This window comes from Somniosus microcephalus, chromosome 18 (assembly GCF_052327205.1).
Source record: "Somniosus microcephalus isolate GS21.2 chromosome 18, FLI_Smic_1.0, whole genome shotgun sequence".
Classification (NCBI taxonomy): Eukaryota; Metazoa; Chordata; class Chondrichthyes; order Squaliformes; family Somniosidae; genus Somniosus; species Somniosus microcephalus.
Window position 1 is genome coordinate 58,369,879 of NC_141004.1, and position 25,350 is coordinate 58,395,228.

A 25,350-nucleotide genomic window follows, 5' to 3' on the forward strand; every position below is an offset into this window, starting at 1 on the left:
CAGGTTGGCACCTCATTTTTAGGTACGCCTGGTGCTACTCCTGGCTTGCTCTTCTACACTCCTTATTGAACCAGGGTTGGTCCCCTGGCTTGATGGTAATGGTAGAGTGAGGGATATGCTGGGCCATGAGGTTACAGATTGTGGTGGAATACAATCCTGCTGCTGCTGATGGCCCACAGCACCTCATGGATGCCGAGTTTTGAGCTGCTAGATCTGTTCTGAATCTATCCCATTTAGCACGGTGGTAGTGCCACACAACATGTTGGAGGGAGTCCTCAGTGTGAAGATGGGACTTCGTTTCCACAATGACTGTGCAGTGGTCACTGCTACCAATGCTGTCATGGACAGATGCATCTGCGACAGGTAGATTGGTGAGGATCAGGTCAAGTAAGTTTTCCCTCGTGTTGGTTCTCTCACCGCCTGTCGCAGGTCCAGACTGGCAGCTATGTCCTTCAGGACTCAGCCAGCTCAGTCAGTAGTGGTGCTACCGAGCCACTCTTAGTGATGGACATTGAAGTCCCCCATCCAGAGTACATTCTGTGCCCTTGCTACTCTCAGTGCTTCTTCCAAGTGCTGTTCAACATGGAGGAGTACGGATTCATCAGCTGAGGGAGGGAGGTAGGTGGTAATCAGCAGGTTTCCTTGCCCATGCTTGACCTGAAGCCATGAGACTTCATGGGGTCCGGAGTCAATGTTGAGGACTCCCAAGGCCACTCCTTCCCGACTGTATACCACAGTGCTGCCACCACTAGTGGGTCTGTCCTGCCCGTGGGACAGGACATACCCAAGGATGGTGATGGATGAGTTTGGGACATGGGCTGAAAGGTATGATTCCGTGAGTAAGACTACGTCAGACTGTTGCTTGACTAGTCTGTGGGACAGCTCTCCCAATTTTGGCACAAGTCCCCAGATGTTGGTGAGGAGGACTTTGCAGGGTTGGCTGGGCTGAGTGTGCTGTTGCCGTGTCCGTAGCCGGTGCCAAGGTCGATGCCGGGTGGTCCATCCGGTTTCATTCTTTTTATTGTTTTTTGTAATGGTTTGTTACAACTGAGTGACTTGCTAGGCCATTTCAGAGGGCAGTTAAGAGTCAACCACATTGCTGTGGGTCTTGAGTCACATATAGGCCAGACCAGGTAAGGACGGCAGATTTCCTTCCCTAAAGGACATTATTCCACAAGTCCACGACCTTTAAAAGTGGAAAGATTCCTTCTGCTTGATTTCCATTCTTACACTGAATTTCCTCATTTTTAACTTGCATCGCCTTTCGCCACAGTGAACAATTTGCCTGGATCAACTTTTGGCAATTACCTTCATAATCTTGAAACCTTCATGTGGATCACTTCAAAGACTCCTATTTTTCCAAACAAAACAAGCCCCATTTCCCTTAACTTTTCTCGTAATTTATTTCCTGAAAGCCAGAATCATCTTTGTTGTTTGGTTTTGTAGCTCTTGAGCAGCAACAACAGCCTCCCTAATATTCTTTTCGATTAACCGACACCTGAATAATCGGAAATGTCAGTTAACAGGCAAAATCAGGAGTAGGTTCAGGTAACTTTTATTACTTGCCTTCCTCCATGTGTTGATGTGCAAGGGTGTGGCTGCAGCTGTTGTTAAGCTACAGAGACGCTTGCAACTTGTGGCCATTGTTTTGAAGCTGGGTTTGTTGCTTTATATCAGCTCCGTATCTTTTACTATAGCACTCGGTTATCCGGAATTTTTGATGAACCGGCACCATGTCGGTCCCGTCCGTGCAGGATAAAAAAAAAGTTTCCTGTAGGTGACTAGATGCCTGTACTACAGCTGCTTTGCAGTAGTTCTGAAAAAGTTCCTTGGCTCCTCTAATGGCCTATTGGGCAAAGGCTACACTCAGTGTAGCATGAAGCCATACAGATCAGAAGGTCCCAGGTTTGATTCCTGGCCTCGTTCCTAAATCAGCTGGGACACTGGAATTGGCACCAGGAGAAAAATCAGCCAGGCGGTCCTGATCACTACAATGACTTGTGTTGGACAGTGCGCTTGTGTAGATGCTGGAGGACAGTGGGGTCAAGCTTGCTTGTGACAACCTCCAGGGCAGCATAGTCTGCTGGTGTGGTCCCTTTTTCAGTGTGTGGGTCACAGAATCAGCCTTATAGTGTTATAGACCTACCTCCATCCTGCACTCCCGTCTACCTAGGCTCCACACTGGGAGCAGAGACTCGCAAATTACGCAGTTGTCTAGACCTGTACATGAAGAATGGCCTGATGTACCAGAGGGCTTCCAGCGCCATGGAACCAGACGAGTAAAAACCAGTGGGGTGGACATTGCACCCCAAAATTGGCCCTGGCGCAACGAGGATCAATTTCTACCCCAGTGCCTTCAAGATCAGAGAAGTGGGGTGAAAATTGGAAAAGAGAAAGGTTATTGATGGTAACAAGCAAGCTATAATTTATTTATTGTAGTGATATGCACAATCACCTGTTTTCAAGGCTAGTAATGTAAAGATAATCCCTAATGTGTATTGTGGTGTGTCCCTACCTGGAGGAATTTCCATTGAGATCCCAGTGCCACTGAGTACCAGACAGCCTCTTCGGTGATCGATCTCCTTGGTCACATAGACGAGCAGCTTGTGCAAGAGTTTCTTGACCACCATCCCTTTGGTGGTACATCTATGCAGCTCGCCGTAGAACTGTTCCACCTCCTCACATGTAACCTGAGCACACGGCTCCTGCCAGGGAGCATCTGCACTTCTGATCACCACAGAGCCCGGCTCCAGATTCTGGCCTGCTGCACTCGTGTGACTGCCAATGCAGTTTATTACACAGCCCGGTACTCTTGAACACTTCACGCATTTCAACAACAGCAAAACAATAGCAATTGGGAGGAGTGGCGCCAAAAGCTTTAGCACCAACTCCTGCTCAGGAGGTCCAACATCGGAGAACATTTCGCCAAACCAAAAAAAAAGCAATAAGATGATGAAGTTCTTAAGAAGAATCTCTAACCGAAACTTTAACCCGTCTTTTCTGTGTTCAGATGCTGGGGAACCTGCCGTGCATTCCCGGCATTGTCTCTGTCTATTTTGTGGATATATCGGTCATGAGGGGTATCACTGCAGACTAGTGACTGCAGCAGTACCATGGGATTCTGGTCAAGGTTTCTCAATCTCTGCTCGTTAACACTATTAAAATGTAAAAGGTTCTTGTGTAAGTATAACTTTGATAAGATCCACGGTGGAATTGCTTTATAAATACATACATTAAAATGTGATGTCAGCACCTTGCAGCCGGCAGGAGAGCCTCAGTCTGTCACACACATTTATTTGATGAAGGCGTTGATAGTTTCTTCAGATTGAAGCACTAATTATTTGTTGTGCCATCAAATGTCTGGCTTTTTTCAAGTAGCGTTTGTAATGATATCAGCAAACAATGGACTAGTGGAAAAATCGGTCCAGACAGTGAAAAGACTGATGTACAAGGCAAAAGACAGTGGAACTGACTTCTACCAGAGCATGCTTGTATACCGCACAACACCGCTCGAGTGTGGTATGTCACCAGCCCAACTCCTGATGGGACGTCGGCTAAGGTCAAACCTACCCATCCCGGAGAACCTCCTGAAAACAAAAGAGGGGGAGAAAGTGAGGAAGTTCAAAAAACAACAGAAAGAAAAGCAAAAGTACTACTATGACAGAGGAACACAAAACCTACCTGAACTCCACACTGGTGACCAAGTAAGGTTCAAAGACAAAACAAACATATGGACTCAGAAGGGAACCGTCCTGAGTGAAGTTCAACCAAGATCATACACCATTCAGACAGATGAGGGTGCTGTTCTGAGAAGAAATCGTCGAGATCTTCTCATGGGACCAGCCACAGCAAGTCAAAAGACTGATACTGTTGAACAACCTGATCACACAGCAAGTCAAAAGACTGATACTGTTGAACAACCTGATCACACAGCAAGTCAAAAGACTGATACTGTTGAACAACCTGATCACACAGCAAGTCAAAAGACTGATACTGTTGAACAACCTGATCACACAGCAAGTCAAAAGACTGATACTGTTGAACAACCTGATCACACAGCAAGTCAAAAGACTGATACTGTTGAACAACCTGATCACACAGCAAGTCAAAAGACTGATACTGTTGAACAACCTGATCACACAGCAAGTCAAAAGACTGATACTGTTGAACAACCTGATCACACAGCAAGTCAAAAGACTGATACTGTTGAACAACCTGATCACACAGCTGAGAACCAATCAGAAAATCCTCAAGACACGTGAAGCCTCCTGAGAGACTCATTGAGCAAATTTAAGGACTATTGTTATAGAAGGAAGTAATGTTATCTTATTCTTTCTTCAAGTTTTAGTGTATTTACATATTTCATGTGAACACACAAAGCAAGGTTAAAAAACCTTGATAATGATAATGTTAATGTAAGTTCATTAAGTGTTACAGTTAAAATGCAGATTAATACAAAGAAAACATGTTGTTAGTTAAAAGTAAAATACTTCTGTTTTAAGAAAGGGAGATGTAATGATATCAGCAAATAGTGATGGTATTTGCCTGTTTGATTATGATGCCTTACCAGCATGTTTGTTTGAGTGATTACTTATGCCTGACCAGCAGAGGGCATGTGAGAGACAAGCAGTTTTAGTTTGGTTTCAGTTTCGCTTTAGATGGATTTCTAGCATGATGTCTCCTGTAAAGCTGTATAAAGAGTTGAACAGACTTTAGATTAAAAGTCATTCTCTTTCATAAATGTCTCGTCATTGAACCCACAAAGAAATCAATACAGCGTTCACACAGTGATCGTGTCTGCCATACTCTGATTGGAAGAAAAACAAAGCCATAAACTCATTTGTCATTGACTTCGCCGTGCCTACTGGATAAGCAGGTGACATGTCAGTAAGACCAGGGGCTTGGCTTTTATTGATCAGAACAGTGCAACCAAAATTGGAATTTACACAACACTCATTTGACTTCCGGCTACAAATCCAAGGGGTTTCCTGCAATTCTATCTTGCTTATCTCCATTGGCACTGAGCTTGGTTTATGGCGCATTAGATTGAGCACTGTGTGAAGCAAGGTCTTCGTAAGGAACGGCCAGTCAGCCAAAGAAAGCCATTCCGCCCAGAGTCCGTGTATGTTTATTCTACCATGAGCTCATACTCCCTCCCTCACATTGATCCATACTTTAAAGAACACTAAAGCCCATCTCCTAAAATAAATTAGTGCTATTACTATTACAACCCTGTCAGCTGTGACTCAGTGGGTAGCTCACTCGCCTCTGAATCAGAAGGTCGTGGGTTCAAGTCCCACTCCAGGGACATAAAACTAGGCTGACACTCCAGTGCAGTGCTGAGGGAGTGCTGCATTGTCGGATGAGAAGTTAAACCAAGGCCTGTCTGCTTTCTCAGGTCGACGTAAAAGATCCCATGGTACTACTTCGAAGAGGAGCATGGGAGTTATCCCCGGTGTCCTGGCCAATATTTATCCCTCAACCAACATAACAAAAACAGATTATCTGGTCATTATCACATTGCTGTTTGTGGGACCTTGCTGTGCGCATATTGGCTGCCGCATCTCCCACATTACAACAGTGACGCCACTTCAAAAGTACTTCATTTGCTGTAAAGCGCTTTGAGACATCCGGTGGTCGTGAAAGGCGCTATATAAATGCAAGTCTTTCTTTCTCAATCTCACTCCTTAATGGATATCAATCTAGATCGTTTTTAAAGGTGCCAATTGACCTCAAATCAACTATTTACTCTGGGATAAAAACAGAAAATGCTGGAAATACTCAGCAGGTCAAGCATCATCTGTGGAGAGAGAAACAGAGTTAACTTCAGGTTGATGACCTTTCATCAGAATTGAAACGTTAACTCTGTTTCTCTTGCCACAGATGTTGCCTGACCTGCTGAGTATTTCCAGTATTTTCTGTTTTTATTTCAGATTTCCAGCATCCGTGCGGTATTTTGCTTCTGTATTTACTCTGGGAGTTTGTTTCACAAATCCACTGACTTGTGGGGAAAAACAGTTTTAGTCTGATCTCTAACCTTGCCCGGAGCTTGTCGAGGTTGTCCTTCTGTCGACGGATCCTCTACTCAATTCACAATTCACAATTCAATTCAAATCGCTTTATTGGCATGATAAGGTACATCTTATGTTGCCAAAGCATCAAAATACATTTATGGTTGAACACATAAACGCGGTTCTATTCATACAGTGTATAAACAGGTATATCCCTGAGTTTATAAATATACATTCGCCTTGTTTATATATACTCTTGTCTTAGTTTACTGGTTGTCCCTCTGTTCATGGCAAGCTGTAACATAGTGTGCCACCAGTGTTACACAGCTTCTCTCCTCCCCCAGTAGGAATGGGAGTTTTTGGTTGTCATTCAGATTTCTGAATTCAGGGCATATTTGTGAGAATTTTTGGTAGAAATTCTCCCTGATGCCCTGATATTTTCCACAGGCTGTGAGGAAGTGCATCTCTGTCTCAACTACTCCCTGACTGCAATGAGAGCATATCCTGTCTTCTCTTGGCAGCCTGGTCTGCCTGTGTCTGCCTTTTTCGATCGCTAGGCTATGTTCGCTAAGTCTGTACCTTGTCAAGGTTCTTCTCAGTTTGTTATCCTTTACCATGGTCAGGTAATCAGCTATGTTGTATTTATTGCCGAATGAAGTAGCTTGTTCACTTCAACCACATCGAGACCGTTCATTATATTAATGGCCTGTATCCTGTCTCCACGCAGAATGATTTTCTCCAGTGACATTTTACCCGTATTTTTCCCCATAGGCCTGGAATAACTAACGAATGATTATCGTCCTTGAAGCTTACTTGGGGTGAAACGGTTGGGTTCTCTTTTGATTCGAGGCGACTCCACGGTGGCATGCCTGCCGACGGAAGTTCGGAACCAAAGCAACCTTCTGTGGTGGACTTGAGCAGATTATCCCAGGGCACGGTTAATGACTGACTGACCAGCCTGGTGGACCCATCACTGGGAGCTGTAGTCTTTCTCCTCAGCCCTGGATACCCCTGCGAACCAATACCCTGCAAATCAATGCTCGAACAGGAGGAGTGACCCTGACCGGACAGCCAGCAGAAAGCTCACCAGTGCTGTGTGTTGCTGGAATGAGGGATGTTGCAATACTGGGTCTTCACTTAGATATTCTCTCCAGTACAGTAATACTGGTCGCTCCTGTAAGCGTATTACATTTGCCATGACAGGAATTTGTCCACAGACCTCCTTTGTGAAAACTGATGTCATGAATCCATTCAATGTATCTGCTATTACCTGACCATCTTAATAGTTTTAACCAAGTTATCCTTTAATGGGCCCACTAGTCCTTTGGCCTTCCTTCTACTGTTAACTGTGTGCCCTCAGGTACATAAGTATCAACGTTGGCCAGCTTTCTATTTCTTTGTAGATTAGGTGGCATAAGAAGAGGATGAAGCCAGGGGCGATTTTCGCTGTGTTTGGTCGTGTCCTTCTCTTGATGTTCATTCAGAGGCAACCTCAAAGTAACCTTGTGGGGTCCGTGAATGTCGGCCGCTGGCAAACCCGATTTGTGCTGGATCTTCCCACCGGCCAGTCTTAACGATTCCTACAAGCCTGCTCTGGGGTTGCTGCAGGCTGGGCGAGACCCACACAGCAGGAGCCTGCAGCACCAACACAGCACAAACCAATACAAATACAGATTTTAACAGGGGCAGGTGGCCCGTGAATTTGACTCTGGTGGTGGAGATCATTGAGAAATTGGTACCTAGAGGCCATTCACACACGGACCGTTGACATGTTTCACCCACATTTTTCCAAGTCTGTGCTAAACATTAGCCACCAGGGAAACTCTCTGCTAATCATTTTCTTTAAAATGTACCTTGCTGAAGGTATATTGTCGAGGCATGATGGAGCATCAGTGAACTGTGCTATGGAGTGTCAGGTTCATTCTTGCAATCCTCCTCATGGCCAGCTCTCGATCTCTGCCAAGTCAGCAGTGGAGGCAACCGGGTAGAGGCCAGGGGCTTGTTCACAGGAAGGGGGTGAACATCAGAGAACAAGTTACTGCCTATAACCAGCTCTTAGTAGCTGCTTATAGTGTGACATTGGCGGAGGTTTACGAGCTAGCTAAAAGAGGACAAGCAGCAGAATAGACTGAAAAAAAAGCTCAAAATTGTTAAGTTTGACGAGATGCGATTTTGAAATTTCAGGAGATATTTTCCGAAACTTCAGCAACTGCACAGTGACTCGACTATTTGTGCTCCTGTCGTTTTTCACATTTTACCTGGACACTAATCAGCTGCAAGAAGGCGATTGTCACCGTAACGTTGCGAGTCTGAAATTAGCAGAAACAATGTACAGGTTTGTCACAATGCAACGATTGTGCCATAACCGTAGCACCTTTGGAAATTATTTTAACACTTGCTCAATCGTTCTAAGTACTCACTGAAAGCCTGTTAACTCTTGCGATCAATACAAACTCTCTCACTCAGCCCGTTACAGTCTAGTCTTGTTCTTATAACACTGCTTTACTGCAATAGTTTCAGCATCGTCAATCGAGGCAATGCCCCAACCTCCTTCCAATGCTCTCCTGAAGGCGCTGACTCAGGCTGGGGTATATTTTCGTGGGCACTGACAATCCGCCAATATCTCGCTCGAGTGAGAATTCTTTGTTTGTGAGCCGAGACAAGGGTGTGGGCGGGTTGTTCAATTACAAGGTCACCACAGCCGAACATTGTCTCGTTCTCAACTGAAGGAGTAAGTTTATCCTATCATCAAGGACAGAGATCAAAAGTGGGAATGCTGACCATTTCCCACTCTGTAATCTAGGGATGCTGAGGCAACCCCTTACCGCCACCCTGACAGGCAATGCCCCTTTAGAGATAAATGCCACGTAAGAGCAGAGTGCTTTAAATTCGATGCAACCCTATTCTGAACGTATAATAATTTTAGAACAATTTACTGTACGAACTTCCAGTCTGCCACCTCAGGCCAGCATTGTAAATGTTGACCTTTTCCTCAAGGTAACACTTTCCAATGCAATACCAGAGTCTATACCGGGCTCTACAGAGGGTGAACCTCAATGGATCCTGGATTTTTCTTATGTTCATTTCCTACGTTACATCAATGACTACACTTCAAAAATACTTCATTGGCTGTAAAGTGCTTTGATACGTCCTGAGGTCGTGAAAGGTGCTAGATAAATATAAGTCTTTTCTTTCTTATGTGAACTTTACAATCTAACCCTGTCAAGTCCTATAGTCCTACATTGCATTATTAGAAATCAGCGCGTTTTCTAAATGCAGTAGCTTTGATGCTATAAGATCATTCACGGTTCACATCCCAGCAGAATACCAAAAGTGCAGTTCGACGCTTTATACAGGTTCATTCTCCCCAGCAATATGCAGCAGGGTGACTCACCAGGCACACCTTATTCTGCATCTTCACTCCTTTTGCTCCTGATAAAGATGCTGAACAGTCGGCCGACCTTTCTTCATATTCAGAGAAACCCTCTCAGTGCTTCAGCCGAGCACAACCGCTGTCACTCTGCCGGCCACAACTCTGCCTTATCAGCAGAGATTAGTTGTTTGAACAGGTGCGGCCGTATCTCAAGGACCTCATCTTCCGATTAGGCAGTCTGCAGCCTTCCGGTCTCAATATCGAGTTCAACAATTTCAGATCATAACCTCGGCCCCTATTTCATTTTCACTTATATTTTTCCACTCCTTTCCTTTCCGCCCCCCCCCCCTTTCCTTTTGTTTCTCTCTCACACCTGGCAGCTATCTTTTGCCCTGCCAGTACACTTTACACCTCATCACAGCCTATTACCATCTCGTCTAGCTTCTAATCTCTTTTACTTCTTTTGGTTCTTTTATTCTTTTGTCCGATCGCAGCCCTGCCTTCGATCTAGTTCCTTTTCTCTCCAGTTTTGAAGAAGGGTCAAACCCGAAACGTCAACTCAAATTTCTCTCCACGGATGTTGCCTGACTTGCTGAGTTTTTCCAGCATTTTCTGTTGTTATTTCTCAAGGAACCTTCATGATCTAAAAGCCGTCCAGCTTGTCAAATGATGAAATTTAACATGCTTTATTAATGAAGTATCAGAGCTTACATATCTATCCCACATATACTGAGACAAAGGGCAGATCATTAATGGAATAAAGAACCACCCCATTAATGATCAGGAGCAACAGCACGGGCCCATGGGGCTAAAGCGACTGCTGGTGTGGAGGGTAAACACCAACATGGACAACAAGGTTCTATATAAATCGATGTAAGAGTTTAAACTGTTCTAGTTGTTCAATAACATTTGGAGTTGAAAAACAACTCAGTCGTAAGAAGAACGAGGGCAGGACTATTCCGAGTTAGTTTGATTCGCTGGCAGACCCAGCAATTGTTAGATCTGTTAACAATTGACAGGCTTTTTTTTTGCATAGTCAGTGGGTGATGCGGAGAAGAATCTTTCTGTGTTGAACGATGAACACCCAGTGCAAACATTTGCTCTATTTCCATTTCAGAAGTAATTAACCTTCCAATCCAAAGTCTGACATTGATTACATTCTTCTTATCTGTTCGTCAAACTAGGATAGAGCTGAGAATTGCAATCGACACCTCTTAAGAAAGGTCACTAATTAAAATTACATGACCATTATTTTTTGCAGTAAATTCCTACTTTGCTATTATTTACATTGCTTAATTTGAATTATTGAATAATTCAATAGCTTTCATGCAAGAAGCAACTTTGTGTAAGAGGCGCTAACCTTTTCAAACATTAGTTAAATTCCCATTTTTTGCTCCAAGGGGGAAGTGGAGCGCTAAATCAAGCCTCCACTTGCCTGTTGGAGCGCAAGAGGCGGGGAATGTCCCGATCAGGGGCGAAGTGCTCAGCAGCGCCACAAGTGGCCAAGCGTGACGCTGCCGCGTTGCAGGGGCTCTTCCCTGCATTAAAGGGAAGGTCCCCCCGCTGTGAGCTCTGCAGGATTATCTTTAGATATGTGGGCCACCAAGGAGCGGTAGTGCCGCGCGATCAGCTGAATTTAGCGAGAGGCGCGGTTATCGCCTCTTGCGCCCCGTTAGCGCCTCCCATTGGAGGCGCAAACGAGGGGGATTTCGCCCCCAACCCACAAGAGATGGACAGTATAGATCCCATTTCAATGCCAGGTTCCCCCTAAATGTTTCTAAAATATCTTTCTCAACTTGAATCTCCCTAGTACAGTCTCTACACCGTCACAGCCCTGGTTTTCAATCCCCCACGTTTGGCAGGTTTTTTAAAATACTTGTTCCATGAAATAGGCACTCATGGGGAAATGGAAAGCTCAACAAGTATATGTGGTGAATAGTTGAGTTGCATAGAACAGCAATATCCAAAATAAAAGAAAGAACTTGCATTTATATAGCGCCTTTCACGACCTCTGGGCATCCCAAAGTACTTTATAGCCAATGAAGTACTTTTGAAGTGTAGTTGTAATGTAGGAAATGCGGCAGCCAATTTGCACACAGCAAGGTCAACCTCTGTCAAGGTCAATCCAAGTTCAATCTGCGGTCTGAGCTGTGTTAGTTGATGTCAGTCAGGACAGCCTATTAATAACCACAATTACCAGAACCAGGACCAATATCCTCGCAGGGGGGTTTGCTAGTGGTGTTGGGAAGGATTTAAACTAATTTGTCAAGGGGCTGGGAACCTTAGTGAGGGCCCAGAATGGAGAGAAACAAAGCTGGATGTGCAAGTTAGAAAAGTAGTCAGCAAAACTAGTAGGGAGCAGAAACAAAGGCCAACAGTAAAGAGGGTCAAAGTGCAGAAAAATATTAAACAGGCAAAGTTGAAGGCACTTTATCTAAATGCACATAGCATTCGCAACAAGGTGGATGAATTAATGGCACAAATAGAAGTAAATGGGTATGATGTAATTGCCATTACAGAGACATGGTTGCAGGGTAACCAAAGCTGGGAACTGAATGTTCCAGGGTACTCAACATTTAGGAAGGACAGACAAAAAGGAAAAGGAGGTGGCGTAGCGCTGTTAATAAGGGATGAGATCGGTACGGTAGAGATAAAAGATCTTGGCTTAGCAGATCGTGATGTAGAACTGGAATCAGTTTGGGTGGAGTTAAGAAACAGCAAAGGGCGGAAAACATTGGTGGGAATTATGTATAGGCCACCAAACAGTAATGGTAATGTAAGGCACAGTATCAATCAAGAAATTAGAAGTGCATGTAACAAGGGCAATACGGTAATCATGGGGGTCTTTAATCTACATATTGACTGGGCAAATCAAATTACCACTAATGGTGTGGAGGACGAATTCTTGGAATGCATGTGAGATGGTTTCCTGGATCAGTATGTGGAGGAACCAACCAGGGAACAGGCTATCTGGATCTGGTACTGTGTAATGAGAAAGGGCTAATCAATAATCTTGTGGTAAAGGGGCCTTTAGGGACAAGTGACCATAATATGATTGCATTTTACATTAAGTTTGAGTGTGATGTAGTCCAATCTGAAACTAAGGTCTTCAATCTAAACAGAGGAAACTACAAGGGTATGAGGGACAAGTTGGCCATGGTAGATTGGTAGACTACACTAGAAGGTATGAAGGTGGACATACAATGGCTAACATTCAAGGAAATAATGCATAATTTGCAACAAACATATATTCCTCTAGGGCATAAAAGCCCAAAAGGAAAAGTGATCCAACCATGGCTAACAAAAGAAATTAAAGCTAGTATTAAGTCAAAGGAGGAAGCCAGAAAAAGCGGTCAGCTTGAGGATTGGGATCTTTTTAGAAATCAGCAAAGGGGGACCACGAAATTGATAAAGAAAGGGAAAATGGAATATGAGCACAAACTAGCAAAAAATATAAAAACAGATTGTAAAAGCTTCTATAGGTATGTGAAAAGGAAAAGACCGGCGAAGGTAAATGTAGGTCCTTTACAGTCAGAGATGGGAGAATTTATAATGGGGAATGAGGAAATGGCAGAGAAATTAAATAAATACTTTGTTTCTGTCTTCACAGAGGAAGACACAAAAAACCTCCCAGAAATACAAGAAAACCAAGGGTGTGGCGAGAATGAGGAACTTAAAAAAATTATTATTAGTAAAAAAATAGTACTAGCAAAATTAATGGGACTAAAAGTCAATAAATCCCAAGGACCGGATGACCTACATCCTAGGATTTTGAAAGAGGTGGCCATTGGGATAGTGGAGGCATTGGTTGTCATCTTCCAAAATTCTATAGATTCTGGAACGGTTCCTGCAGGTTGGAGGATAGCAAACGTAACCCCGCTATTTAAGGAAGGAGAGAGAGAGAAAATGGGGAACTACAGACCTGTTAGCCTCACATTAGTAGTTGGGAAAATGCTGGATTCTATTATAAAGGATGCAATAACTGAGCACTTAGAAACTAATAGTAAGATTGGGCAGAGTCAACATGGATTTATGAAAGGGAAACCCTGTTTGACAAACCTATTGGAGTTCTTTGAGGATGTAACTAATGGAGTAGACAAAGGGGAACCTGTAGATGTGGTGTATTTAGATTTTCAGAAGGCCTTCGATAAGGTCCCACACAAAAGGTTGGTGAACAAAATTAGGGCACATGGAATTGGGGGTAATATACTAGCACGGATTGAGAATTGGTTAACAGACAGAAAACAAAGAATAGGGATAAACGGGTCTTTTTCAGGATGGCAGGCTGTGACTATTGAAGTACTGCAAGTATCTGTGCTTGGGCCCCAGTTATTCACAATCTACATCAATGATTTGGATGAGAGGACTAAATGTAACATTTCCAAATTTGCTGATGATACAAAGCTAGGTGGCAGTGTCAGTTGTGAAGAGGATGTGAAGAGGCTTCAAGGGGATCTCGACAGGCTCAGTGAGTGGGCAAGAACATGGCTGATGGAATATAATGTTGATAAATGTGAAGTTATCCACTTTGGTAGAAAAAACAGAAAGGCAGAATATTTCCTAAATGGTGAAAGATTGGGGAATGCAGATGCTCAAATGGACCTCGGTGTCCTTGTACATGAGTCACTGAAAGTGAATGTGCAGGTGCAGCAAGCCATTAGGAAGGCAAATGGTATGCTGGCCTTCATTCCAAGAGGATTTGAGTACAGGAGTAAAGAAGTCTTACTCCAATTATATAGGGCCTTGGTGAGACCACACCTGGAATACTGTGTACAATTTTGGTCTCCTTACCTAAGGAAGGATATACTTGCGTAGAGGGAGTGCAATGAAGGTTCACGAGATTGATTCCTGGGATGGCATGACTGTCGTATGGGAAGAGATTGAGTAAACTAGGCCTGTATTCTCTTGAATTCAGAAGAATGAGAGGGGATCTCATTGAAGCATACAAAATTATAACAGGGCTTGATAGGGTGGATGCTGGGAGAATGTTTCCCTTGGCTGGGGAGTCTAGAACCAGGGGCCACAGTCCCAGGATAAAGGATGGGTCATTCAGGACTGAGATGAGAAGAAATTTCTTCACACAGAGGGCGGTGACTCTTTTGAATTCTCTACTCCAGAGGGCTGTGGAGGCTCAGTCATTGGATATATTTAAAACAGAAGTCGATAGATTTCTAACTAGTAAGGACATCAAGGGATATGGCGATAGGGCCGGTGAATGGAGTTGAGGCAGAAGATCAGCCATGATCTCATTGAATGGCGGAGCAGGCTCGAAGGGCCGAATGGCCTACTCCTGCTCCTATTTCTTATGTTCTTATGTTCTAATTAGCCTCAGTGCCTCAGGATTAAGGAGGAGAACATCATCTGAGGTTGGCACTCTTGATTGCTATTCAGTGACCCCTGCTAGAAGCACATGTGTGTGGACATCGAGTGAGTGAAGGAGCAGAGTCAGTTGTGGGGCCCCCGGCAGTTGCGTAATGTGCCAATACTCCTGATCCAGGCTGACATATAAACAATGGTCACCGGATACCGAGGGCAACTACTACTTATGGAATTGTACCTCAGCAAGAAATTAACGTGCTCAAGAGTGGAAAGGAAAAACAAGTTATACCGAAAATGAATGGGGGCCCATAACAAGCCTAGCATACAACATGTGCACTGGACCAGAGTGCTATAGGTACACTGTGCGGTGTACTCTGTAGGCCTCAGCATCCCATAATATGGAGTGCTGGCAACCAAAGTGTTGCAGTACAGTGGGTGCTGAGCATTATTGGTCCATTCTGTTCAAGTTGGCAACCTTTGGCTCCAATATGCAGAGGAGTTTATGGTGCCGTGGTATAGTTTTATTGCACTGAAGGGTACAAAGTCACAAAGCACAGCTAAAGAACAATGTTTGCTCCTGTGGAATCTAGATGCAATAATTTTAAATGCTTCAATATGGTGAAATCCTTGTTGTTAAACACATATATACAGAAATGATAAATAAAAACAAGATGTTAAGCATTTTCTGATTTAAAATGCAGCAATAGTCCAGCTGTAGTATTGTCAACTTACTTCAGTACTGTTGCTACACTTCTAACCAAGGGTGCTTTTGGAAATGCTTCCGTAGATTACAGTTTATTTCATGGACAATAGTCAATGCTAATTCAGATCTCAAAGTAATATCTATCTGCAGAACAAATAGAGATAACTGACTGGGGGAGGGGAGGAAATTATTGGATAAATATTCCCTGGCCCAGGTGCCTGACATGCACTGTGACATAGATTGTTTTCCATATAGTACTGGACCTGTGGAATACTTTGCCAGCAAAATCAGTTGAGGTTGACAATTCCCTCAGAAAGGGAACTGGGTAAATGTCTGCTTGGGAATGGGGCTAGAAATTACATATGTAAAGCTACAGATTAAGGTTATCAAATCATTTTGCAGAACACGATTCTTATGTTCATTAATAAATAGACATTCTTATTATGAACACAGCTAGCTTTTGCTAGACACTTTTATTGAGCACATGTGGACTAGGTACAGTATCTGTAGAGGCTTCCATCTTGACTGCTGCCTTGTGGGTAGCCTAGTGCCTCATGGGTAATGTAGTCTTAATATACATACAGCTGGGTAGTGTAGTCTTATACATACAGCTCTACACAGCTCTATGGCTCTACCTAGTGTCGACTATAGAATGACATGTTATTGATCATTACATCCTCCTTTCTTTGAGGTTTAACAAAATCAATATCAATCAACTTTCAAGAAAACAATAAAGATAATATCAGTAACACTTTTGTTAGTGCTCTATAAACATAAACATTTTCAAAACAGTCAACACATTTTCAAAGCTTTACATTGTACTCAAAGATTAAGTCTATCAGGCTTTTTTACTTCACGTGTGGATCTTCTCAACACGGGTAAGTCTGATGTGTCTTCATGAGATTGTTCTGGCGGTGAATGACAACATGCAGTTGCGGCATTGTCATCAATCTGGTCTTGAATAGATCGAGGTCTCCTTGCGATCTTTGCTTGGAGAGGGTTTCAGTGTTTCCTTCGCTCTTCATGCCATAACTCTCAATGTAGTCAATGCACTCTCGAAAAACTGCTGGCAGCTGGATCCCATCATACAGCATAGTCCTCTCAGTAGCCTCGGCTAATGGAACACCAAAGATTGGCCTGAGGAAAGAAGGAGTATCCACCGGAACTGCTTCCTGCTCTGGTGCAGGCTTCTTCTTTTTCTTTTTCTCTTTCCACTGCTTAACAACATCTGCTGCGGTTATATCTTTGGACTTTTTCTCCTTGTGTTTTTCCTCTTTGTGCTTTTCTTCCTTTGGCTTCTCTTTGACCTTAAAGTCTTTTTCTTTCTTCTTGGAGAAACTAGGCTTTTTGAAGACATGGATACCCTTTGGCCTTGTCATCCTTGATGGGCTCTCTGCTTCATCACCTGAGTCATCTGGTCTGCTTATGGCACAGTTTATACGGTAGACTCTCTTGACCAGTTCTAAGTCTTCACAAGCTTTGTCACCTAGTATCGAATCAAGTCTTTCAGCCACAACAGAAAACATGAGATGATGCACTTTGTCTTTGACTGTCACTTTAAGTCTGCATACACCTAAGCTATCTATTTTCTGTCCATTATAGCTCTTCAGTAGTACTGACTTTTTCTGTATTTTGGGCTTTTCTTTCATATTTTTTATGTCACTCATACTGATTAAGTTTGCTTTTGCCCCAGTGTCTAGTTTCAAGGTAACTAATGCTCCATTTACCTGCAGTGGGATCATCCATTTGTCCTCTTTTACTGCATTAACTTTATGTTCAGCATTGTCCATTTCTGAGGGCAGCACATTTTCTGTATCCTTTTTGATATCATCACATGACACCATTCGTACAAAAATTGTCTCACTTAAATCAGTGTCCTCAATTACATTAACTCGTTGCCCTTTCTTAGTTGTTACTTTCGAAATGCATTGTTTGGCAAAGTGATTCTTTCCATTACACTTTGTGCACATTTTTCCAAACGCTGGGCATTGTCTTAACTGGTGTTTGTAACCACAGCATTTACAATTAAAAATTTCATCCTCCGATTGCTTTTCATTTCTGTTCTGCCCACGTTTCTTCCCCTTGTAGGACACAGCACCGACAGCAGCATTATCACTCATTACAATCGCATCATTATTGATTTCACTGAAAGTCTTCGCGTGCTTTCGAGCTAGCTCGCTGGCTTGGCATATTTTCACTGCATTTTCCAAGTTTAGTTCAGTTTCTCTCAACAGACGTTCCCTGACTTTTTTTTATCATGAATACCAAACACAATCTGGTCACGAATCATGGATGATTTCAGCTCAGAGAAATTACATGTCTGTGCTTTCAGTTTCAGATCAGTTATAAAGCTATCAAAAGTCTCATTTTGTTGCTGTGTCCGAGAACGGAAGATGTATCTTTCATACGTCTCATTCTTTGTGGGAGAGCAATGTGCATCAAATTTTTTTAGCACATCTTCTAATTTTTCTCTGTTCTCCTCTGGATTAAATACAAATGTATTAAATACCTCTATCGCCTGTGGGCCTGCAACCGTAAGCAGCAATGCTATCTTCCTTGTGTCTGGCTTCGTACCGAATCTGATGGCTGCAATGTAGAGTTCGAATTGTTGTTTAAGAGTCTGCCAATTGTAGTCGATGTTTCCTGTGAGTTTCAAACGCTCTGGTGGCTTCAAATTCTCCATGTCGCTTTTCACAATTTTCAGCAGATCTTCACCATCTTATGTTCATTAATAAATAGACATTCTTATTATGAACACAGCTAGCTTTTGCTAGACACTTTTATTGAGCACATGTGGACTAGGTACAGTATCTGTAGAGGCTTCCATCTTGACTGCTGCCTTGTGGGTAGCCTAGTGCCTCATGGGTAATGTAGTCTTAATATACATACAGCTGGGTAGTGTAGTCTTATACATACAGCTATATACAGCTCTACACAGCTCTACGGCTCCACCTAGTGTCCACTATAGAACGACATGTTATTGATCATTACAACGATGACCCAGAATTTGCCTGCCCGGTTAGTTAGACTTTTTCCTGCCACCCTTCAACTCAAATTTGTTTTGCCCACAACATTGCTGGAAGTGTGAGCTGATACGTGAGGGCAACGGGGCATCTGGGGCCTTGGTGAAGAATGGGACCAACAGAGTATCTCCTTAATCAATTAGATTAAAGGATTGAGAAATAAACAGAGGAATGACTGAGAAGGAGGGTAAATTAAAGGAGGTGAATTCAATGTCAAATCAGGCACAGAAAGAGAAATAAAGATTGGATTAAGGGAGAAAGAAAAAAACAGACAGAAAGGAAATGTAAGAGAAAAAAAATAAAATTTGGCTTTTTAAAAATATCCAACAACAATTCACAACCTGAAGGAACGAGACTCCACACTTTTAATTGTTCACTTTCTGGGCCAGAGAGGTTGATTGGCAGTCATTAACAATGATCACATTGTTAAAAGGATATTATGCTATTAATTACTAGACTTAACTTTCTGTGGCGATGTTAATGGGTACTTAATGTGCAAATGCAGCAACTTCTTGAAACAGATGGGGAGATTAAGATCGAGGTGCCGTTTTCACGAAGCTAATGGTGGAGTGGTGCAAATCAGCCAGCAACTTCAATGGAAGAAACTGAGAAGTTTCTGTGGGCGTGGCTTAGTTTTGACAGCTTTTGTGGGCGTGTCTTCCCTTACGCATAAGCTGTACGCTGCGCTCCTGGCCTTCTTGATGTCATACACTGTGCAGAAGAGCACGTCTCCATTCTGGCCCCCATACGAGGTAAGTATGTATTCTTTTCGTAGGTCAGCAGTATACACTGGAGCTACGCCTGCTGACTGCAATTTTTGGGCCATTGTCTCTAAAAGTTTCCCCATCACCTACATTATGCTGACTGGCCTGTAGCTGCCGGATTTATCCGTCTCCCGTTTATTAAGCAGGGTTGTAACATTTGCAATCCTCCAGCCCATATCCAAGGAGGATTGAAAGATCGTGGCCAGAGTCTCCACAATTTCCACCCATACTGCCCTCAGTAACCTAGGATGCATCCCATCCGGACCGGGTGACTTTTCTACTTTGAGGACTGACAGCCTTTTAAGTACCTCCTCTTTATCTATTTTTATGCTGCTGTGCGTTCCCAGCTTTTTCTGTTTTTATAACAGATTTCAAGTATTTTGCTTCTGATGAATATTCTTTTCTGACGTTATAATCCAAAACTCTGGAGGGAGGAGAGTCAACTTCATTTAAAAACAGGAATCTGAAATGCAAAGACAAGGAAAGCCTTAAAAAATAGGGTATTTTTTTCATTAGAACATCAGAGGTTAGGGGGGATATGATGGCCTAGAAATTGAGTGGGCTTAGCGCCCAATTAGTGGCGCTAGAGGGCCTTGCGCCGGACTTATAGCCGTTTTGCAAATTGACTTGGGCCTTACCATCGGCGTTAGCCGGTAGCGCTGCGCCGGCACCGATGACGTCATCGGTGTGCGCAGCGTCCCGGTTGCCGTGGTAACCCGGCCCCAAGCCCAAATTCAGTTGCGCCCGCCTCGCCCGTGGCAGGCGCAACTAACGAATGTGAAAAGTGTTCTTACACGCCTTTGCGCCGGCGCATAAAGGTGGAGCGGCGGCCGGCCGCGTTCCTGGCGGCCGCCTGCCCGCACCTCCCTTCCCGGACTCCTGCATCACCCCCCCCGCGGCCCTGATGAGTGTGTGCTGCGAGCCCGGCACTTCCCCAAGGTGCCGGGCTCAGATGTCGGGGGAATCCGCCGGACAGTTGTCGGCTGCAGGCAGCTCCTCCTTAACAGAAGGAGGAGGCCTGCAGTTCCCCAGCCTGCCGCACCGCATCGGGTGCCGCAGCGGGGGATTAGCGCCGGGAAACCCAATTCAACGCCCGTTTTCAGGCGCTAAAACCCTCCTTTAGCGCCCGCCGCCCTCTGGGGCCGGCGCAACCGAATTTTCGTCGGGCGCTGCCGCATTAACGCTGGCGCAAAATTTCTGGCGCTACAGCCCTGGCGAGCCCACAACCCAATTTCTAGGCCGATAGGTGTTAAAATAATGAAAGGATGGGACAGGGTAAGATGGAAGCAGACTATTTCCCGTATTTGATGGGTCAAGAATGAATGGCCATAGATACAAGATTAACTGTAACAGATTTAGAGCAGCGGACAGGAGAAACTTCTTTACACAGAGAGTTGTGAGCGATGTTCCCGCTCCGGTCTGGAGGTCCCGTGCAGGCCACTCACTGGCTTTTATATGGAAGAAACTGCGTAGATGCGAAAATTAGAATGAGCCGTGCAGCCAGTTAAAGGGACCGCGCATGGAAAAAATAAATTAGAGGGAACATTGGTTGTGAGGCTGTGGAGTTCACTTCAGAGTTAGTGGTTGCGGCAGAAGCAATGTCATCTTTCAAGATTAGATTGGATAGCTGAATGAAGGAAAAGGGGTTGAAGGGGTGCGGGAACAGGGTGGGTCAATGCAATTAGAACTACTTGTTTGTGTGGCGGGTAAACGCCATCACAGGCTGGTTAGGAATGGCCTGTTTCCGTGTTGTAACTTCTACTTATTTCTAAAATTATGTGGCCTCAGAAAACCTGTTTGGTCAGTCCAAATAATAAATGAGCATTTAGGAATGTCAGGAATTAGCACTGACTGTTCACTATCTTATTTATTCCATACCTTTTTTTGTTACCATTGATAATTTATTTTTAGCTTTCTTGTTAAAACTGATCTTGAGAAATGACAGAGAACGAGCAGCACAATGTAATCCATCAACATGACTCTCGAGGTGAATTTAAAGGTCTTGCTCCTGACTGGAAATACAATTTACCATTAATTTTTTTTAAATAATTAAATACAGTGGTAAGTTACAGGTTCAAATCAAGCAATATCATATGAGAAGAATTATCCAATCAAAATGTGTCTGAGAGACAGCAAGTGAGAGAGCAGCCTACCTGAGCATGTACGGCTACTAGGCATTTTCACCTGGAGAGTGTGAACCCTCTATTAAAACTGTCCTATTTAATCAACTTAAATTTTTAACTCAAAGTTCGTGTGTCATTTTATGAAACTTGCAAGCTATAGCTGAGGCCAGGAACTGAGTGAAAATCAGGTAATATAGTTCTGTAATACATTAAGGAAACAGATTGACAGTGCTGTCATTTTTATAGTTTCTTTGATAAAGTTTCACAATTTTAATACAACAAAACACTCACTATTTACAACAACAACAACTTGTACATATGTAGTGCCTTTAACATAGTAAAACATCCCATGGCACGTCACAGGTGTGTTATCAAACGAAATTTGACACTGAACCACTTAAGAAGACCAAAACCTTGGTCAAAGTGGTAGATTTTAAGGAGCGTCTTAAAGGAGGAGAGAGAGGTGGAGAGGCGGAGAGGTTTAGGCAGGGAATTCCAGAGCTTGGGGCTGAGGCAGCTGAAGGCCACCAATGGAGGCCAGAGTTGGAGGAGCACAGATCTCTTGGAGGGTTGTAGAGCTGGAGGAGGTTACAGAGAAAGGGAGGGGTGAGGCCATGGAGGGATTTGAAAACAAGGATGAGAATTTTAAAATCAGTAATAAAATGTAATACGATTACAAGCATCAACAGGTAACAATTAAATGATGAATAGATTACTAAAATCTGTTTAAAACGGTTTGACAGAGATGTGCAAGAGGGAAGAAATTCTGTTTAAATGCTTGTGGGATGTTGTACAATATTGTGGTAGCCTGGTTAATGGGCTGGCACTGCCACCGAGTGTCTGAAAGTGGAAGAGACTGTTATTGCCACTGGAAGTTTGGGGAACAAGTTCTGGGAGCATAGAAACATAGAAGATAGGAGCAGGAGTAGGCCATTCGGCCCCTCGAGCCTGCTCCACCATTCAATGAGATCATGGCTGATCATTCAAATTCAGTACCCTGTCCCTGCTTTCTCCCCATACCCCTTGATCCCATTAGCCTTAAGAAATATATCCAACTTCTTCTTGAATATATTTAATGAATTGGCCTCCACTGCCTTCTGTGGTAGAGAATTCCACAGGTTCACCACTCTCTAGGTGAAGAAATTCCTCCTCATCTCTGTCCTAAATGGCTTACCCCTTATCCTTAGACTATGACCCCTGGTTCTGGACACCCCGGCCATCGAGAACATCCTTCCTACATCCAGTCTGTCCAGTGCTGTTAGAATTTTATAAGTTTCAATGAGATCCCCTCTCATTCTTCTAAACTCCAGTGAGTATAAGCCCAATCGACCCAATCTCTCCTCATACGTCATTCCTGCCATCCCAGGTATCAGTCTGGTGAATCTTTGCTGCACTCCCTCCATGGCAAGAACATCCTTCCTCAGATAAGGCGACCAAAACTGCACACAATACTCAAGGTGTGGTCTCACCAAGGCCCTGTACAACTGCAGCAAGACATCCTTGTTCCTGTACTCAAACCCTCTCGCTACGAAGGCCAACATACCATTTGCCTTCTTAACCGCCTGCTGCACCTGCATGCTTACCTTCAGCGACTGGTGCACAAGGACACCCAGGTCTCGTTGCACTTCCCCTTCTCCCAATCTATTGCCGTTCAGATAATAATCTGCCTTCCTGTTTTTGCCACCAAAGTGGATAACCTGGCATTTATCCACGTTATACTGCATCTGCCATGCTTCTGCCCAATCACCCAACCTGTCCAAATCATACTGGAGTTTCTCAGCATCCTCCTCACAGCACACACGCCCACCCAGCTTTGTGTCATCTGCAAACTTGGAGATATTACATCTAGTTCCCTCGTCTAGATCATTTATATATATTGTGAATAGCTGGGGTCCAAGGACCGATCCCTGCAGTACCCCACTAGTCACTGCCTGCCACTCGGAAAAAGACCCGTTTATTCCAACTCTTTGCTTCCTGTCTGCCAACCAGTTCTCTATCCAAGTCAGTACCTTGCCCCCAATCCCATGTGCCTTAACTTTACACGCTAATCTCTTATGCGGGACCTTATCGAAAGCCTTCTGAAAGTCCAAATACACCACATCCACTGGTTCTCCCTTATCTATTCTACCAGTTACATCCTCAAAACATTTTCAAGTGCTAATTAGTTAAGGCTGTAATATCGCACTGACTTAAAATAAAATAAAGATTCCCCAAAGGTTTAGTGGGTAGATGCACTACATAGTGTGACACAGAGCCATACAACCCAGAAAGTCCCGTGTTCAATTCCTGGTTTGTGTTGAGTTTGTTGATTTTGGCTGGGGGACCAGTTAGGGTTCCATCAACTGATGTAAGAACTCTTGGGCTGGTAAGAGGTAAAATGAGCAAGAATTCCTTGATTCTGGTTACTATCCAGTGATGCACAGTGAGTGGAACAGCATCGGGCTCAGCTGCGATGCCCACAGTCGAATAGCCTGCCAACAGATTTTTGTTGAGGCTCACATATGAAGAATTTCCACTTGGGCGAGATATCAAAGGACTACCAGCACTTATGGAACCATATTACAACAACAACAACATAGCGCCTTTAACATAGTAAAATGTCTCAAGGCACTTCACAGGAGTATTATAAGACAAAACAAAATTGACACTGAGCCATATAAGGAGAAATTAGAAATAACAACAGAAAATGCTGGAAAAACTCAGCAGGCCAGGGAGCATCCATGGAGAGAGAAACAGAGTTAACGTTTCAGGTCGAAGACCTTGCGTCAGAACTGGAAAAAAGCAGGAAATGGAACAGATTTTAAAGCAAGTTTAGGGGCTGGGAAATGGGGGAGGGGATGAAAGAACAAAAGGGAAGGTCTGTGGTAGGATGGAAGGCAGGAGAAGTAAAGAGGCATTAAGAGATATTCAAGGCAAGAGGAGATGGTAATGGGACAGGTTAAGAGACAAAGGATGGCTCTAGATGAAGTGTAAATTGCGCTGGCAGAATAAAAGACAGCTGCCCTGTGGGGGAGAAGAAAAAAAGGCACAAACAAAAAGTGTGGATAAAAAATATATATGTGATAGGGGCCGAGGTTATGATCTGAAATTGTTGAACTCTATGTTGAGTCCGGAAGGCTGTAAAGTGCCTAATCGAAAGATGAGGTGCTGTTCCTCGAGCTTACGCTGAGCTTCCATGGAACAATGCAAGAGGCCGAGGAGAAATTAGAGCAGGTGACCAAAAGCTTGGTCAAAGAAGTAGGTTTTAAGGAGCATCTTAAAGGAGGAAAGAGACAGAGAGGTTTAGGGAGGGAATTCCAGAGCTTAGGGCCTAGGCAACTGAAGGCACAGCCACCAATGGTTGACCGATTATAATCAGTGATGCTCAAGAGGGCAGAATTAGAGGAGCGCAGATATCTCAGGTTGGGGGGAGGGGGAGTTTTGGGGCTGGAGGAGATTACAGAGATAGGGGGGGCAAGGCCATGGAGGGATTTGAAAACAAGGATGAGAATTTTGAAATTGAGGCGTTGCTTGACCGGGAGCCAATGTAGGTCAGTGAGCACAGGGGTGATGGGTGAACGGGACTTGGTGCGAGTTAGGACACAGGCAGCCGGGATTTGGATGACCTCATGTTTACATAGGGTAGAATGTGGGAGGCCAGCCAGCCAGACTATTGGAATAGTCAAGTCTAGAGGTAACAAAGGCATGGATGAGGGTTTCAGCAGCGGAAGAGTTGAGGCAAGGGTGGAGACGGGCGATGTTATGGAGGTGGAAATAGGCAGTCTTAGTTATGCTGCAGATATGTGGTCAGTAGCTCTTTTCAGGGTCAAATATGACACCAAGGTTGTGAACAGTGTGGTTCAGCCTCAGACAGATGTTAGGGAGAGGGGTGGAGTCAATGGCTAGGGAATGGAGTTTCTGGCGGGGACCGCAAACAATGGCTTTGGTCTTCCCAATATTTAATTGGAGAAAATTTCTGCTCATCCAGAACTGGATTTAGAGACCGTGGAGGGGTCGAGAGAAGTGGTGGTGAGGTAGAGCTGCGTGTCGTCAGT

At 43.9% G+C, this 25,350-nt stretch overlaps 1 pseudogene; it reads right to left on the bottom strand.

The window, feature by feature from the left end:
- LOC147105301 (UNC5C-like protein) overlaps positions 1-2,921 on the bottom strand; it is a 36,197-nt pseudogene extending 33,276 nt beyond the window's left edge.
- Between the last annotated feature and the right edge of the window lie 22,429 nt (positions 2,922-25,350).